At 39.6% G+C, this 16748-nt stretch overlaps 1 protein-coding gene across 1 annotated transcript in view; it reads right to left on the bottom strand.

Moving 5' to 3' along the window:
* KANK1 (KN motif and ankyrin repeat domains 1) overlaps positions 1–8034 on the bottom strand; it is a 253017-nt gene extending 244983 nt beyond the window's left edge. Inside the window, exon 1 of the mRNA XM_043973658.1 lies at positions 7750–8034. The gene's annotated coding sequence lies outside the window, so the exon portion shown is untranslated. The remainder of the gene's footprint in view (positions 1–7749) is intronic.
* Positions 8035–16748: the final 8714 nt, after the last annotated feature.

Below are 16748 nucleotides of genomic sequence, written 5' to 3'. Positions count from 1 at the left end.
ATATTAGATAATAAACAAATTTCTTAAAACCCAATTAAACACCAAAAGAGAAATCTTGAAAATCAAAGAAGGGGTTAACAAAATTAAACAAAAAACTACTGAATAATAAAGCTAAGAGATGTTTTCTTGAAAAAGGCAACAAAATATGAGCCATTAGCTAATTTAAAAAGAGGAAAACCAAATTACCAGTATCAAAAAGGAAAAAAGAAAATTCTTATACTCAAATTGTCGGAGGGGCAGCTAGGTGGTGCAGTGGATAGAGCACTGGCCCTGGATTCAGGAGGACCTGAGTTCAAATCCAACCTCAGACACTTGACACTTACTAGCTGTGTGACCATGGGCAAGTCACTTAACCCCGACTGCCTCACCAAAAATAAAAAAATTAAAAATTATCGGAACAAGAAAGATGATTTTTTAAAACCCAGTTTCAGAAAGTGAACACAGAAGTCAACTTTCAAAGAAAAACTCAAAGGCCACATGGATTCACAAGTGAATTCTATGAAATATTTGAAGAATAATTAATTCTAATACTACAAAAAACTGTTTTTAAAGAGAGCAAAAGAAAGGATCTTACTAAATTTCCTTTATGACAAGTAGTCTTGATACATAAACCAGGAAGAGACAAAACAGAAAAAGAAAATTACAGGTTGATTTTCCTAGTGAAGATTTATGTAAAAATTTTACATAAAACATTAGCAAGCAAAATTTTCTGGGGCACAAAGATTATGTACTGTGACCAAGTAAGATTTATACCAGCAATGCAGAGTTGGTTTAGTGTTAGGAAAACTATAAACTTGATTAAACATATCAATAATAAAAGAACAAAAATAATTTTTATATCAATAGATGCAGAAAAAAAAACTTGACAAATTATAGTACCTATTTCTATTTAAAACACTACAAAATACGAATAAAATATCCTTAAAATGATAAAATACATGTGTGGCAAAAGCTACTATATATAATTAATATATAGGTGTATAGAAATGTATAAATATGTAACATATATGCAATGTAATTATATATAACTAGAATCATTTCCAATAAAATCAGGGGCGAAACAAAGATGTCCATTGTTACCACTTCTACTTGACATAGTACTAGAAATGCTGGCTCTAAGTTCCAAAATAAGAAAAAAACTGAAGGAATAAGCACAGGTAAAGAAGAAACAACTGTCACTTTTTACAGATGATATGATAGTGTTCTTAATCCTAAAGGGTGAACTAAAAATATTAATTAAAACAATTAACAGTTTTGGCAAACATGCAAGATATAAAATAAGCCCAATAAAATCCAGCACAAAGAGATAGAAAAATTCCATTTAAAATACTTAAAATAATACTTAAAATACTTGGGAGTCTACCTTCCATAATAAACACAAGAGCTATACAAACAATAACAAACCATATTTACAGAAATAAAGATAAACCTAAATATTTGAAAAACTAATTGCTCATAGGTAGGGCAAGTCAATAAAATAAAAATAACAATGCTATCTAAATTAATTTAGTTATTCGATGCTATACCAATCAAGCTACCAAAGGATTATTTTCTGGAATGAGAAAAAAAAGTAACAAAATTCATATGGAGGCAAAAAAAGGTCAAGAATCTTAAAAGAAACAATGAAAAGAAAATAGAATAAAAGGAGAGACCTAGAAGACCTAGAACTATTCTAGAAAGCAATAATTCTCAAAACAATTTGGTACACAAAGTTTGATGAGTGGAGCAGATTAGCAATACAACACAGAATCAAATGTATCTACTACTTAAGTATTCAGTACATGCAACTACCTCAGCTACTAGCATAAAGACTCACTATTTGGCAAAGGCTGATGGGAAACCTGGACAGAAATGTAAAATAAATTAGATTTGGATAAACAATTAACACCAAGATAAACTCAACTGGATATGTAATCTAGATATTTAAAAGGTTACATCATAAACAAATTAGAGAAACATGGAAAAATTACTTATCAGATCTATGTAGAGGAGAAAAGGAGACTAAACAAGGGATAGAAAGGATCACAGAAAATAAATGGATAATTTAGGAGAACATTTAACCCATTAAATGGAAAAGTTAAATTTGTTTTTATATAAACAAATCTAATAAAGCTGACATTAAAAGGTAAACAATTGGGGCGGCTAGGTGGTGCAGTGGATAAAGCACAGCCCAGGATTCAGGAGTACCTGAGTTCAAATCCGGCCTCAGACACTTGACATTTACTAGCTTTGTGACCCTGGGCAAGTCACTTAACCCCCACTGCCCCGCAAAAAAAAAAAAAAAGTAAACAATTAACTGGGGGGGAAATCTTTCCAACAAGTTTCTCTGATAAAGGTCTCATTTCCAAGATTGGAACTGATTGATATTTATAAAAAAAAAAAAGATAAGAGCCATTTCCAAATTGATAAATTATTTAATATAAACAGGCAGTTCTCAAGGGAAAAGGCTACATATAGTCATATGGAAAAAATGCTACTAACTAGGGAAATGTAAATTAAAGCAATTCTGAGATTCCATCTCACACTCTTCAGAATGGCAAAAATGACTAAAAAAATAATGATAAATACTCAAAGAGCTCTGGGAAAACAGGCACGTTGATATACTATTGGTGGACCTTTGAACAGATTCAACTATTTGGGAAAGCAATTTGGAATTATACACAAGAACTTACTCAACAATACATGCCTTTTGACCAAGCTATAGGCTAAAACCCAAAGTTATCAAAGAAAGTAGAAAACATTGTTATGACACAAAATTGGAAACTAACAGGATGCCCATTAACTTAGGAATGGTTGGCTAAGTTATAGTACATGACTGTGGTAGAGTGTTATTTTGTTCTTCAAGAAACAAATTGATATCAGAGACATGGAAAGACTTATATGAACTGATTCGAAATGCAATTAGCAGAATCAGAACAATTTATACTATAACACCAATATTATAGAAACAATTTTGAAAGACTTGAAACATACTATCTACCTCCTGACAAAGGTGACAGATTAAGAGTATAGAACAAGAGATATTTCTGTCCCCAATAGGGGAATTTGTTTTGCTTGACTATGTATATTTTTATAAGGAATTTTCTTTTCTCTCTTTTTTTTATGGGATAAGAGTGGGAGAGAAAGAAAAAGGATTTCGATTATTTTTTTTTTAATAGAGAGGTGGGAGTGGTACCAATGCACTATGTTGAATGCACTTTCGGATGTGGTCACTGTTCTGATAGTTTCACTTAACTGTTTTACTTTTTCCAAGAGACCTCAAAGGAGCAGAGGGTAATCTGTAAATGTTTGTAATGTAAAATGAAAAACATCAATACAATTTTTTTTGAAAGGCAGCACTGCACTTTTTTTTTTTTGCTAAATTGCCCACCCAAATAAAAGAATATTAGTTACCAAGTATGCCTAAAATTCTACTTTCATGTAACCTTTTCACTCTTTTTGATGAGTAGGATTTTAAACATTTACATTTTAAAAGTGAGATTTTAATTCCTTATTAGAGTGTTGGGGGGAAGGGGGGGAGGAAGGTGGTGATAGGTAGGGCACAGTGCAACATCCCATTAAATAACTGTGATACCTAAGAATAAAACTACTACAAATCATATCTATCCTAACACTAGCTATTAGGAATCCCATATATCCTAACACTAGCTATTAGCTCTAACACTGTGGAGCAAACAGTAAGGATCTAAAAAGATAGTGACAGCCTAGAACACTGGGCTAGAATATGCTAATGTGAAATTTAATTGGGACAAATGTAAAGTCTCACATTTGGGCTCCAGAAATCACTCTTTAGGTGCTGATAGCTTTCTGTTTGGCCTGGTCAAGAAAGAGGCAGCAGTTTTTGGGGAAATGGCCTAGGCCTTTTAGTGGGCTGCAAGGTCAATGAGTCAAGAATCTTATATAGCAGTATCATCCTTTTATTACAGTTGAGAAAACTGAGGCAGATAAAGATTCAGTGACTTGCCTAGGGTCACACAACTAATAAGTGTCTAAGGCCAGATTTGAACTATCAGGTCTTCCTGACTTCAGGCCCAGTGTTCTATTCACTAGCTTCCTCAAGAGAAACAATAATATCCAGACTATCTATCTATCTATTTTATATATATATATATATATATATATATATATATATATATATATATATATATATATATATGTATATGTATATGTATATGTATATATATATATGTATATATATATATATATATATATATATATATATATATATATATATATATATATATATATACTCTGCCCAGCTTCATTCCTATCTATCATGATATTGTTTTCCATTCTGAGGATCATACTTTAGAAAGCTGAAAAGCATTCCCAAAAGGGCAACCAGGTGAAGGAGCACCATGTCATATGAGGATCTCTTGAAGGAAGTGGAGATGTTTAGCCAAGAAATGTAGGTGCAACAAATGGTAAGGGTCTTTAAGTCTTTTAAAGGGCTGCAGTCTATGAAATGAGTGAAAATTGCAAAAAGGAAAATTTGGGGGCTGATTTAAGGGAAAACTTCTTACTATTTAGCAATATTAAAAACTAAAATGGCATGCTGTGGTGGGTAACAGGTTCTCAAGTCACTAGAAAGGTCTGTTGTTGTTGTTGTTTTTTGTCCTTCCTTCTCAAAGAGGACCATGACCTCAGAGGGATGTCATCACTTGCAGCGAATTAGATTTAAGTGAGGGAGGGCTATGCAAAGTCACCAACCTCACTCTCTCTTCCACAGAGATCTGGGACGACTGAAGATAGCCCTGAATGTTTGAGTTGCACACTTACAAAATGTCTGAAATAAGATTTGAACTTGATCAAGTCCTCCCAACTTCAGGGTCAATGCTCTATCCACCGAGCCACCCAGCTGCCCCTAGAAAGGTCTCAAGCAAAGAGTGGAAGACCATTCATCTTGTACACTATGGAAGACCATTCATCTTGTACACTGTTTCAGTTGAATGAGATGTCTTTTGGAGTACCTTACAACTCTGAGGTTGTGATCTGTACTTTCTCAATTGGAATAGGTTCAAGTCAATCATTAAAATGAGGAAATGCTATCCTTATTTTATCAATTAAGAAACTAAGGCCAAGATGGGTAAAGTGACCTGTCCAAAGTCACAGAACTAGCAAGTGTCTGAGGCAGGGTTTGACCTGGCTTCTTGATTCCCAAATCCAGCTTTCCAATCACTAAAACAGCTACCCCTATAATGTCTACCTTTATCTACCTCCTGTATTCTCTATCCTTAATCTCCTCAGCTCAAACCAAACCAAGTCCCATACATTCTCCCTAGCTCCAAGAAAGATTTCCCTGACCACATCAAATCCTAATGCTCTCATATCCATCACTTTCCTGACAAAGCAGGAATGTCTATTAAAAAATTAACAATACCACCACTGATGATGAAAATCTGGCTGCTCCTAAAATAATCAATCAAAAGATTTAAGTTTGGGAGTATTGATTCTGGCAACTATTTGCCTGTGGTTTTCTTTTGAACAATGACAAAAAGACACACCTTATATTTAGTTCTGCTGTTATTTTCCACCCCTCTCAAAAAAAAAACAACAAAAAAAAACACCTTTGGACTCACTTTTGGAGAGCTGTAACCTCAACTTAAGTAATTTATAGGCTAGGTGGGACAGTAGTGCTGCAGGCAGAAATCACAGTGCACACTCATCCCCTGAGGGGGATAAAATGCATTCCTAATTTACATATCTTTAGGAGGGGAAAATTATTCCTTCCAGGCTGCTTCTCCTCCCACCAAAGAAATTTAGTAGCACAGTCCCCACAGAATTTTTTTTTTCAACTCACCATGCCATTTTTCTCCTCCAGCTTACTGTACAACATATGGAAAAACTGGAACCCAACAGTGGTTAAATGACTTGCCCAAGGTCACTTCATTAATAATCAGAGACAAGATTTGAACTCAGGTCTTCCAACTGCAGTCCCAGTAAGTGTTCTTTAGACTATACAAGCATTATTCCTATTTTATAGATGAGGAAACCGAAAGTTTGAGAAGTTAAGCAACCTATGTAAGGATAACAAAGGTAAGTCAGATCCAGGACACAAACTCAGATTTGAATCCAGATTTTCTGAATCAAAGTATTATCACATTCTCCCTCATTTCCTGAACAGGTCTGACAGATGTCTTTCTCAGTCCAAACTTAACATCATAGATTTATGTGAAAAGATTCCCAATGTAATATATTGTTCATATTATACAATATATTATACTATATTGGACTTGCAACTGGAGAAGAGGTTTGGTCTTAAGGAGGGACAAATTGTAGAACAGTGTCATTTAATTCTTAAATTCATAATTGCCCAATCTATCACAAATTGGGAAAGAGGACCAATTTGGTAGTAGGAACTGCCGCTTTATAAAAGAGTATAGCAAAGCTCTCCATTCCGAGCCAGCAGGGCTCAGTCGGCCAGACCACCCTGCCCTACTTATTAATTAATAAGCGAAGATGAACAAGCGCCTTACAGTGCAGAAGCACTGGATGAGGCCCTATTTTTTGTAAAAAGAAAACACAGTGGGGGCGGCTAGGTGGCGCACTGGATAAAGTACCGGCCCTGGATTCAGGAGTACCTGAGTTCAAATTCGACCTCAGACACTTGACACTTACTAGCTGTGTGACCCTGGGCAAGTCACTTAACCCCCATTGCCCCCGCAAAACAAACAAACAAAAGAAAACACAGTGACTCATCCAAGCCCTTCTCACTAAGTGATCCCAGGGTCAGCAGAGCTGGCTGATATAAAGCACCCAAGGAGAGTTTACTAACAAAGTTCCAAGAGAAACGGGCAGATAAGTTATAAATCACAATGGGAAAATGAGTGTGGGCAAAGTTTGGCTTTCCTGGGCTAGGTTGGGAAGCAGGAATCCAGAAGTTGGGGTTTTTTATTAACTATTATCCCCAAAGGCAAAGCCTCTCCAGTCTCACCCCAACAGAACCTGATATGCCATAAACAAAAGGAGTCTTCACCCCTTCTGGCCTGGAATCCTGACACGAGTTGAAAGGGAGGAGGCAAAGGAGGAAGGGAAGGAGGGAATGTCATTTCCCTCCCCAGCTCCCTTGTCTAACCCTCCTCGCAGGGCTGGAGCAAAGTCAGCTGAAGGGGAATTCGAGACAACCTGCAGCCCGAGGGTCCAAACAGGCATGCAGATAGCAAAGCGGCCCTTCTTCCCCCAGGAGAAAGGAACGGGGTGGGGGGGGGGAGCCTCTAGAACCGCACTGGAAGAAGCCCCTTCTCCCTATGGCCATCGTCTCGTGCCCTTTGGGCTCTTCCCCGTCCCGTCCTCCCTCTCCCCCCCGCCGCCCCCCCCCCCCGGCCAAAGGCTGAGCAGGCTGCAGTCGGCGGCGCGCCGCCTCCCCGCCGGCTGACCGCTACCTCCCGGCAGTCCCGTCTGCAGCGGGGAGGGAGGAGAGCCCCGCAGCGCGAGAACCCTGGGGTCCCCGGCGTGACCCGAGAGCAGGGGCCCTAAGACGCCAGGGCAGTGTCCAGATGCGGGAGCGGCTGCCCCTGCTCCCCGCTGGGGCAGGCGCTGCTTCCTCCTTGAGGGGCCAGCAGGGTGAGCCAGGGGACTTAGGGTGCCCGCTTTCCCTTCCTCAAGCCGGGCGTAAAGTTTGCCTGTGGCCCCAGGGCTGGCTTTTCCTGGGACCAGGTGCCAGTGTGCGTCAGCGCGCGCAGTCCCGCTCCGCCCCGGGGAGCCGCTGCCCCGCGGCCCCGCCGCCCCGCCGCCCCTGCGCTCACTCACCTTTCGCTGCTCTTCTCAACCTGCAGCCGCGCGGAGCCCGGGCGCACGGATGCTCCTCCTGCTGCCGGGGCAGCCCCGGGACCGTGGGGAAAGAGGGCGGGGGGAGAAAGGGGCGGAGTTTGCCAGGGATTCTAAAGCGCCAGGATTCAAACCCGGGACCCGAGAGGGATCCTCTCCAGACGGAGAAGGCAGTGAGGAAAACGAAGAGAGGCAAGAATAAAGACAAGCGTCCTGTGCGGAGAGCACTCCTCCTTCCTTCCGACCGGCCCTGCTCGGGGGATCCCGAGAGACAGCGCAGCCTGCCCGGGGCTGCCTGCTCCGCCGGCTGCTTAGCTCCCGCTCGCCTCGAAACTTCACCCTTTGTAACTGCGAAGTCGGCCACCGACTGCCCTCCAGTGCGCCTGCGCGCGCTGCCCCAGCTCAACAATGCCACTCTGCTAACCTTACCCCCCCTCACCTCCTCCTCCTCCTCCTCTTCCTCTTCTCCCAGTCCCCGGACGCTTCGACTCGGAAAGAACTGAAAAGAAAGAATGGCTGCAGCCGGTATAGCTCCTTCCGTGGAAGGTGGGACCATATAGATCTTCAGCGTGAGAGACGAGCAATTAGTTCAGCTTGGCTCAGTTATCCCTGAAGCTGCGCTGAGCCCCATGACCCGCACTGGACTTAGCCTTTTACCACCCCTTAGTCTCCAAACTTTCCTGTGACCTTTTCTCTCTGACTAGGCTTGCAGTTTGATTTTTTCCCCACTCTCCCCACCCCTCTCCTCCCCCAAAGAGAGGCAAGTTCAGAACCTGGAAATTTGCCTTCTACATCCACGAAGTGAAGGAGTAAGAATCCATTGCTGACCATTAAATGGTCACTGCTACCTCACACCCTCCGCTGTAACCAGGAATGGACTCCACCAGCAGTACATATAAAGAGCTTCTTCACACATTATTAGTTTAACTTTACAGTTTATCTTTACCTTGCAAGCCAAGTAGTGCAAATTTTATTACCCCCATTTTACAAAGAAGCAAACTCAAGCTCTGGTCGAGTGACTTGCCCAAGATCCCACAACTCAGCCAGGTTCAAACCAAGCTCTTCCACTAAACCCAGAACTTGAAAGACTTCTGTGATCTCCGGCAAGTCACGTAACCTGAGTTTCAGTTTGCTTCTTGGGAAAACTAGGCAATAAAATTTACATTTATCTAGCTCACTGGGTTTTTATGAAGATAAATAGCTAACGTGTAAAACTTTTAATATAGTGCCCTTCTAGGCTAGGGGAATTCTACCCAGTAAGTTCTCTGCATTACAGTTTGATGTGAAGCAGCCTGGCTTAGTAAATGGACTTGGCTTCCAAGCCAGGAAAACTTGAGTTTAGGTCCAGCTTTTGATACATTTTGGCAAGTAACAACCTCTGTTCGCCTCAGTTTCTTCATCTGTAAAGTGGATATAATAACACTTACCTCTCCGGGTTGTCTACGAGGATCAAATGTGGTTAAGAGCTCGACAAAGTGACTGGCACAAAGTAGGCGCTATATAAATGTTTATTCTCTTACCCTCCTTTACCTGCCCACCTACTGGGAAGTAGTGGAGAATAATTAAATGCTAAGTGTTGTATTACGGACCCGAGTTGTAATAGGAACACAGGGAAGAGAGGGATCAAAATGGCCTGGGAGGAGAGATGGATAGATAATTGGGCCTGGAGTCAGGAAGACATGAGTTAAAAGCTGACCTCAGACACTTACAGTGCAGAAGCACTGGATGAGACCCTATTGTTTTGTAAAAAGAAAACACACTACCCTAGCTGTGTGACCCTGGGCAAGTCACTGTTTCTTCACCTGTAAAATGAGCTGGAGAAGGAAATGGCAAACCATCTCCAGTATCTTTGCCAAGAAAACCCCAAATAGGGTTATGATGAGTCAGAACTGAATAATGAGGAAGGAAAGGCTTTCTAGGTGTGTGGAAGCAACCTAAAATTCAATTGTTATTAATAACTCAAAACACACTTTAGTTTTAAATGGAGCCTTTCTCAAGAGAACTCAAAGCATCCCACTAACTGTTCACAGAAAAGGAAGCTTCACTTAAAAGGAAGTCTTGAACTGAGGAAGATAGAGTAAGTGCTTAATCAAAATCTCAATATTTCCATCCTAAGGTATACTTGCAGACCTTTAAATTTGCTGAACTCACTGGATGAATGGGAGGGAGAGAGGAGGGGAGGGGAGAAGGAAAGGGAGGAGAGGGGAGGAGGGAGAGGGGAAAGGAAAGGAGGGAGGGAAGGAAGAAGGAGGAGATGAAAAGGGGGGAAGAGACCAAACCACTAGTTAAAATTGACTGAAGGGTAAAAGAAGAGCTAGACCCTTGAAAAAAATATAGGAAGAGAGAGACACTTTCACAGACTAATCAACTGCAGATCAGGGAGTGAAGAGGTGAATAAAAATAAGGGAGAATAGTAGAGTGACATAAATCAACAGGAGGGAAAGGGGGAAAGATTATCAAGTGAATCTTACCCAGGTTCAAGAATTCCTAGTGAAAGCTCTGTCTCATGTTTTTGTCTGGACCTATAATTTCCAAGGTATAAGGAACTCCTGGAGAGAAAAGTACCTCAACCAAGACAAATGGGCAACTGCTCTACAACTTATACTCTCAGACAGTTAGCTGATACTGAGAGGTTGTGACTTGCTTGCATCTCACAGTCAAAATGTGGCATAGCGGACGGCTAGGTGGTGCAGTAGATAGAGCACCGGCCCTGGATTCAGGAGTACCTGAGTTCAAATCCGGCCTCAGACACCTGACACTTACTAGCTGTGTGATCCTGGGCAAGTCACTTAACCCCCATTGCCCTGCAAAAAAAAAAGTGGCATAGGCCATACTCAAACCCAGGTCTTCCTGACTCTGAAGCTAATCCTTTATTTACCACACTTTGATGCCTGTCTACTTTGTTATCTTGAGTTAACAACTTATTAATAGGTAAAATTTTTAAAAATCATTTCAATACAAAAGCAAAATTTTCTGGGGCAGCTAGGTGGTGCAGTGAATAGAGAACTAGCCTGGAGTCAGGAGGACCTGAGTTCAAATCTTACCTCAGACATTTACTAGCTGTGTGACCCTGGGGAAGTCACTTAACACAAGTTGCCTACAACAACAACAACAACAAAAGCAAAAGAGCTAAGCATTTTTGTACTGAATCTTGATAGTGTGTCTTGGTTTTTATTTTTATTCTCGAAAATTAATAAGAGTTTATTGTAAGTACATCAAGGTAGCAACACGTTAACAGCTGATCACTGGAGATCAGGGATAGCTAAAAGATGGAGACAGCTTTTTATTGATAACATATATAATGAGAGAGACAATGTGGATAGGTCTACATCAGCAAAGGGGTTTGGGCCCTTGCATCTCAGTTCCTCCCCAAGGTAAGAGTACACGTGTGTTTGGTTTTATAAAAAAGTGCCTGGTTTCTCTAAAGTTTTTTTTTCTTTGAAGGTTAAGTGATATTTTAATCCATACATGTTGAGTTGATTTTTTAAAAGTTCAACTTTAGTAGATTCTTTAAAACCAGGCTGCTACATGAATAAGCCATACTATTTGTTGCTGAAAGACTTTACCCTAGTCTAGGAAATTTGAGACAAGGTATTCATCATTTTAATCTTCACTCTTATCATTAAACATTCATTGAGCCTTCAAAAGGTGTAGGGCAATCTACTAGGAGCTGGGATAGAGGGATTATGTGCAGACAGCTGACACATTAGCCATAGAGCATGTGCTTTAGATTGTCTTCCCACTACAATAATTACTGGTGTGCACCGAATCATCCACTCAGTTTTTCAGAGAAACATTAATCACATGACCTTTTGACTTTGAATTTCCTAAAACTATCGACTAACCTCCCAGAACCAAATATAGGGACAACTTGTGGCATAAATTTCACGGAAAGTTTCATGAGTCTTATCCAATTTACATAGGATCATGTATTTAACATGATATTTAGTGGATAAAGGGATGGACATGCAGTCAGGAAAACCTCATTTAAAATCCTCCTTGAGATATTTCCTAGCTATAGTACCCTGGGCAAGTCACTTATCTCCCTGAGCATCAGTTTTTGCATCTGTAACAGAGATAAAATCTATAGTACCTGCCTCACAAGGTTGTTGTGAGGCTTTAATCAGATGTATGCCTAGAGTACTTTGTAAACTTTAAGTTGATATCTAAGTATCAGTAATTATTATTATTCACAAAAATGCAGAAGCCAGTAAATAATAGCTGAGTAATCTCTCTCAAGAATGTATGTACCCAGGGCAGCTCAGTGGCACAGTGGATAGAGCACTGGCCCTGGATTCAGGAGGACCTGAGTTCAAATCCAGCCTCAGACACTTTACACACTTACTAGCTGAGTGACCTTGGGCAAGTCACTTAACCCTCATTGCCCCGCCAAAAAAAAAAAAAAAAAGACCGTATGTACCCTCCTGTTCAATAAACCCAAAGACTCTAGGCTCCAGGATAAGAACGCACTATTTGACAAAAACTGCTGGGAAAACTGGAAAATAGTATGGCAGCTACGTGGTGCAATGGTTACTGGCCCTAGATTTAAGAGGACCTGAGTTCAAATCCAGCCTCAGACACTTGACACTTACTAGCTGTGTGACCTTGGGCAAGTCACTTAACCCTCATTGCCCTGCAAAAAAAAAAAGAAAGAAAGAAAGAAAGAAAAGAAAAGAAAAAAGAAAATAGTATGGCAGAAACTAGGCATAGACAAACATCTTACACCATACACCAAAGTAAAGTCAAAATGGGTACATGATCTAGACATAAAGGGTGATATCATAGGCAAATTAGAAAAGAAAGGAATAGTTTACTTGTCAGATCTATGGAAAGGAGAAAAAGTTATGACCAAAGATGAGATATAAAATATTATGAAATGAAAAATGGATCATTTTTTATTACATTAAATTAAAAGGTTTTTGCATAAACAAAACCAATGCAACCAAAATTAGAAGGAAAGCAGAAAGCCAGGAAATAATTTTTAAGACCAGGGTTTCTGATAAAGGCCTAATATCTAAAATTTATAGAGGACTGGGGCAGCTAGGTGGCATAGTGGATAGAATACCGGCCCTGGAGTCAGGAGGACCTGAGTTCAAATCCAGCTTCAGACACTTAACACTTACTAGCTGTGTGACCCTGGGAAAGTCACTTAACCCCAATTGCTTCACCAAAAAAAAAAAAGTTAAAATATATAGAGGACTGAATCAAATTTTTAAGAATACAAGTTGCGGGCAGCTAGGTATCATAGTGGATAAAGCACTGGACCTGAGTTCAAATCTGGCATCAGATACTTGACAGTTACTAGCTGTGTGACCCTGGGCAAGTCACTTAACCCTCATTGCCCTGCACAAAAACAAAACAAAACAAAAAGAATACAAATCATTCTCCAATTGAGAAATGATCAAAGAATATGAATAGGAAGTTTTCAGATGAAGAAATTAAAGCTATCTGTAGTCATATGAAAAAAAATTTCATTCACTACTGATTAGAGAAATGCAAATTAAATCTACTCTGAGGTACCACCTCACACCTATCCAGTTGGCTAATATGACAAAAAAGGGAAATGATAAACATCAGAGAAGATGTGGGAAAATTGGAACACTAATGCATTGTTGGTAAGATTTGTGAACTGATCCAACCATTCTGGAGAGCACTTTGAAACCATGTCCAAAGAGCTATGAAAATGCACATACCCAGAGGCAGCTAGGTGGCACAGTGGATAGAGCACCAGCCCTGGATTCAGGAGGACCTGAGTTCAAATCCGACCTCAGACACTTAACACTTACTAGCTGTGTGACCTTGGGCAAGTCACTTAACCCCAATTGCCTCATCCCCCCCCCAAAATTAATAAATTAAAAAGAAAAGAAAATGCATATAACCTTTGACCTAGCAATACCACTACTAGGTCTATATCCCAAAGAGATCATAAAAAAAGGGGAAAGGACCTACATGTACAAAAATATTAATAGCTGATCTTTTTGTAGTGGCAAAGAATTAGAAATTGAGGGGATGCCCATCAATTAAGGATTGGCTAAACAACTTGTGGTATATGAATGTAATGGAATACTATTGTGCTGTAAGAAATGATGAGCAGAAGAAATGGAAATCAAAGGAAAACCCATCAATTGGGGAATGGCTAAACAAGCTGTGGTATATGATGGTGATGGAATATTTATTATGCTATAAGAAATGACAAGCAGGATGATTTCAGAAAGGCCTGGAAAAACCTGTATGAACTGATATATAGTGAAGTGAGCAGAACCAATAGAAAGTTTTGCACAGACAGCAATATCGTTTTATGAAGAACTGTGAATGACTTAACTATTCTCAACAATACAATGATCCAAGACAATCCCAAAGGACTACTGATAAAACATACTATCTACTTCCAAAGAAAGAACTGATATTGATGGAACACAGACTGAAGTATACTATTTTTTACTTTCTTTCATTTTTTACTCGTTTTCTTGTACAACATGACTAATATTGGTAATGTTTTGCATTATCATACATGCATAACCCATATCTGATTGCTTACTGCCTATGGGAGGGGGAGGGGGAGAGATAAAAATTGGAACTCAAAACTATAAATAAAAACGTTTGTTACTAAAAGAAAAGGAAAAAAAAAGAAATGATGAGCAGGCAGATTTCAGAAAAACCTAGAAAGACTTACAAGAATTGATGCTGAGTGAAATGAACAGAACCAGAACATTGTACACAGTATCAACAACATTGTATAATGATCAACTGATAAACTTAGCTCTTCTCAGCAATACAATGATGCCAGACAATGCCAAAAGACTCATGATGAAAAACGCTCTCCACATCCAGGAAAAGAACTATGTAGTCTGAATGCAGATTGAAGCATACTATTTTCACTTTTGTTGTTGCTTCTTGTTCTTCTTTCTTGTGGTTTTTTCCTTTGTTCTGATTCTTCTCTCACAACAATGTGAGAGACTAATGTGGAAATATGTTTAACATAATTGTAATGTATAACCTATATCAGAGAGAGGGAGAAAAATTTGGAATTAAAAATCTTACAAAAATGAATGTTGAAAACTATCTTTACATGTAGTTGGAAAAAATACTATTGGAAACAAAAAAAAAGAATGCATATACCACTGATTCAGTAGCTTTATCACTATTTCTGGTCTCTCTTATGGGGGACATAAGCTGCTTCCTTAAGTAACTTGGCTATAAGATGACCCCCAACATACTGTGAAATTATCCTTAGAAGTCAGTAACCAAATATTTGTTGGTCCTTACTATGTGCCAGCCACTATGCAAAGTGTTGGGAATACAAAAAGTAGGGCAGCCCCTACCTTCAAAGGAGGGTATTATCCCATTGTTCTAATGGGAGAAGATAACACATAAAAGGAAATGGAAGGGGGTGTGGTGGTATAAAGGTGGACCTTGAGAGTGCAGCCTGGTGAGAAATGAAGAGATGGATGGCCTGGGTGACTTGGTTAAATGGATGTTCTAGGAGGAGCCATAGCAAGAGAGGAGAGGGTATGGGGGGGGGGGCAGGGGTGTGATCTGGAAAATCCATGTAAAATATTTTGACCCTCACTTTGTACCAGAAAAATCTGAATTATTATGGTAGTAAAAGATAAAATATGTTATACAATTCTATCCATTTATTTTATGCATTTCTGAGTTTCTAATTTTCTCTGTGTAGTCTGCTGGTCTTTGCTTGTCATCTGCAGCTTCTTCAAAACTCCCCCAAAGTTCCCATTTAATTCCCCTTTTTTTTTGTGGGGCAATGAGGGTTAAGTGACTTGCCCAGGGTCACACAGCTAGTGTCAAGTGTCTGAGGCTGGATTTGAACTCAGGGACTCCTGAATCCAGGGCTGGTGCTTTATCCACTGCACCACCTAGCTGCCCCTCCCATTTAATTCTTATGCCAACCCACAATATGTTGAAACCATGATGGCGACGGGATGGGGAAGGGATAACTGTACTTCTATTGGGTGAATTCCAGGGAGTCCAAAATTTAAAAGCCACATTTTCCTTGAGGTCTTGCCCTGACCTCCTTTCCTCTGCCCCACCCCCAGTTACTTTCCCTCTGAAGTTAATTTGTATCTACTTTGTATCTCTCTTGTCTGTACTTACTTGTATATCCATTGTCTCCTCCAACAGAATGTAAACTCCTTCAGAATTGAGACTTTTCACTTTTTGTATTCCTTGGGGGCTTAGCACTGTGTCTAGCAAGTAAGAGTTTAATGAATGTTTGCCAGTTGATTTTTAGCATTTGTAAACATTCCTAGGATCTGGCACCTACTACTAGAGGAACCTAGGAAATTGGCATTATTAGTATTTCACAAATCTGCACCCTTATGCCTCCTCACTCGCACAGACTTCCCAAACTTCCTAAACTTCCTCTCTCATCACTGTTTTCCATGAACTGACACTTTGCCTTCAACATAAAGTGAATGAACAACTTCAATACTTAATACATTTGCCTATAGGAGTTTTAGTGGTTTCAGTCTAATCAACTCTGAGAGCAGAGAAAGAAAAAATTCAAAGAATATCAAAAGAAATATTCAGAGAAACAGTGATTTCATCAGCATGCAGGACTCCAATTGTCAGATCTCTCCCCTGCTCCAAACAACCAAATCAGAAATGAGACTGGAACTCATGTCATCCTGATTCCAAATCCAGCATGCAACCTACTTTGTCAAAAGTTGCCTTTTGGGGTACCTACTATATACTTTAATTAATCATAAAAATAATTTTTAAATTATTCCTTTACATATAAAGACTTTTACTCTTTACTTATGCCTCAAAAAATGTGTATTCCTTTATCTACACTTTGCAGTTGAAGAAACCAAGGCCTGGTATAGTAGTCACTGTGCCTAGCAGTAAAGAATAAATCTGCTGTAGCACCAGGAATATAAATTAAACTCATGGAAACCTTTGAGTAAAGGTTATGACAAAGACAACAACAATAATAATAGCACTAAGAATCTGGCTTGTTTTGA

The sequence above is a fragment of the Dromiciops gliroides genome, chromosome 1, assembly GCF_019393635.1.
Source record: "Dromiciops gliroides isolate mDroGli1 chromosome 1, mDroGli1.pri, whole genome shotgun sequence".
NCBI classification, from domain to species: domain Eukaryota; kingdom Metazoa; phylum Chordata; class Mammalia; order Microbiotheria; family Microbiotheriidae; genus Dromiciops; species Dromiciops gliroides.
The sequence above is the reverse complement of the archived record's forward strand: the minus strand, read 5'-3'. Positions and strand labels throughout refer to the sequence as shown.